Raw genomic sequence first — 2,322 nt, 5'->3', positions numbered from 1 at the left:
AAGACCACCCGCAACCTCTTCTGGGATTTAGTTGGATCAATCTTAATCTCTTTCTCATTCAGAGTACTCTGCAAGTTTTCCCACTTAATCTCCTCTCTCAGAAGTAACGGTGGAATTTTGGGTTTGGGTACCGGTTGGTTACCTCAATTTTGTTGTTGGTTCCCTTGTTGGTCCATTGACTGGTCCAGCTTTTTTGCATCTGTTTTTTCTTTGAGGCGTTCTCATTGGTTGCCGCCGTAGGGTGTTTCTCTTTTCAGAGTTCTTCTGGTGGAGCTTGTAGTCGGCAACTAGCTGCTGGTTATGTTTTCCACAACTTCATTGTATTTGGCTTCCAATGAAAGAGAATACCCATTGAAAACTTGAAATTGGGTGTTGATCTCGCCCTTAAGAATTGGGTTCTTATTAGTTAGGATGCTAATGACGTCGTCATGATGGATAATATCGTTATCATCAACGTCGCCTTTTTACGAATGGTCGTCATCTTCTGTTACCACTTCGGTAACACGCCACTATATTACCTACACCTGTAGACCAAATGCTAAATTTGACTTATATTTTCGCTGGGTTTTCAATTAATGTATACTCAGTTTTGTAAGTGTTACATTTCCTCCCTTTGGGTGGAATAGCCACTCCCTTAAAGATTGTAGGGTGTTAAAATAAGAAAAAAATGCGAGTAAATACATGGTCTAAAGGGCGTCGTAAACTTAACCACCAATAAGAAGTAACTGTCACTAAAAGTATATTTCCGAAATGTTACCAAAGTGCAAATTTCCTTTTGTTTCATGTCGTCTAGTTCATTAGTCTATTACGTTATATTTGGAAAACCGTCGACTTTAGACTAATCGGTGGAGATATCGTTATGTATAGGTACCTAATTCAATTCCCAATAAATAACGTACATACAGTTCATATATTTTGATTTAGAATATTAATTTAACAATAAACATAAAACTCCTTATTATTAATGTTATTCCGTAAGGTAAGGCACCTCAACTGCTGGTGTAGGTTTCGGCGGGTCCCTGAAAAAAAAATGTTTAATCAAATTGAAAGCGAAAGAAAACAGGCGCAGTAAGAAAGTTTATCAAAGGTTATTTTTATCTATTTATCCCCAAGTGGATGCGTACATTGCCCTCCTTAACCTCTGACAGACAAGCACCCCAATTTATCATAATCGAAATGTATAAACCCAATTCCTCCTTAGATTGATGGGATGATAACGGCATAGGTACTCACTTCTCAGGACTGCGCCTGCCTGCAGGTGTTGCCAACTTTAACGAATCCATCCTTGCATTTAACAGCGATAAATCTGCCCATGACCGCTTTGTGTTTTCCTGTTGCGTTCACAGCCGCGGTGGAGTTATCATCATCGGCGGTTCCGCTCGACGTAGCCGTAGGTGGCCTGCAGTCGATTTGCAGGAACACGAAGATCAGACAAAAGAAGATCACCAAAAGACGTTTGGACCACATGATAGCGATATACTAAGTGCTACTGCGGAATGAACCGTATACATTCTTAAACAGAATCCTGAGGTTATCTTGCTGACCTCAAAAATGGAGGATTATCTTCGATTGTTCTGCGAAATCAAAACGTCGTTTTTCTTGTTTTGTCTTTCAAAGTGTCCAAATTTGTATTGATTTTATTTCCGAGAATAGCCTTCCCGTTTCCTTTTTGATGTGAAATAGGTAAAGAGAACAATGTTTCCGCATGTCCTCTGTGTAAAGGAATCTTCAGGAAATTCTGATAATCAATTCTCGAAACGATTATGACGTACGAACTGATTTCGTCTTACACTTACGTACATACACAAACATTTAGCAAGAAGTTTTCAATTAATCATCACACAGAAATGTGCTCAATCAAACATTTTGTGTACGGATCTCTTCTTCTCTTAACTACAGTGTCGTCACTTCCTATAGTGGAGAATTTTGAAACCGCGAGTGATTCCAAAATCGAAACGGTTTTAAATTCAAGCAGTGCGAATAATGTGACTTATATAACCAGTCATGAAAGTGACAGCCAAAGTTTGGAAGAGTCGCAAGCGCAACCTAAAGAAAGACACTACAGTAAATTCCGCGCACGTACAACTTCGCACCTCCCTTCGCTAGTCCAAAGTGTGGTTATCTCGGCTGATTGTACCTCCGACCATGAACATATAAGAGGAGAGTGTAGACCATTATACAATTAGGGGGAATGTGACGTTTTTGGACGATTAGGTTGTAGGTACCTAGCTAGTATTGTATTTATTTAATGTTAAATCTGACTGGTTAATTTTTGTTATAAATAAATTCTCAGAAAATGTTATCCTTTTATCAAGTTTCTTA

The 2,322-nt window shown here is 38.8% G+C and overlaps 1 long non-coding RNA gene across 1 annotated transcript; it reads right to left on the bottom strand.

The window, feature by feature from the left end:
* Positions 1-891: 891 nt before the first annotated feature.
* On the bottom strand, positions 892-1,811 carry LOC116168932. The gene is made up of 3 exons (XR_004144878.1): positions 1,797-1,811; positions 1,234-1,738; positions 892-1,019 (listed from the first exon to the last, which is right to left on the bottom strand). It is a non-coding gene; the product is annotated as an uncharacterized LOC116168932 (long non-coding RNA).
* Positions 1,812-2,322: the final 511 nt, after the last annotated feature.

The sequence above is a fragment of the Photinus pyralis genome, unplaced genomic scaffold, assembly GCF_008802855.1.
Source record: "Photinus pyralis isolate 1611_PpyrPB1 unplaced genomic scaffold, Ppyr1.3 Ppyr1.4_LG4, whole genome shotgun sequence".
NCBI classification, from domain to species: Eukaryota; Metazoa; Arthropoda; class Insecta; order Coleoptera; family Lampyridae; genus Photinus; species Photinus pyralis.
The sequence above is the reverse complement of the archived record's forward strand: the minus strand, read 5'-3'. Positions and strand labels throughout refer to the sequence as shown.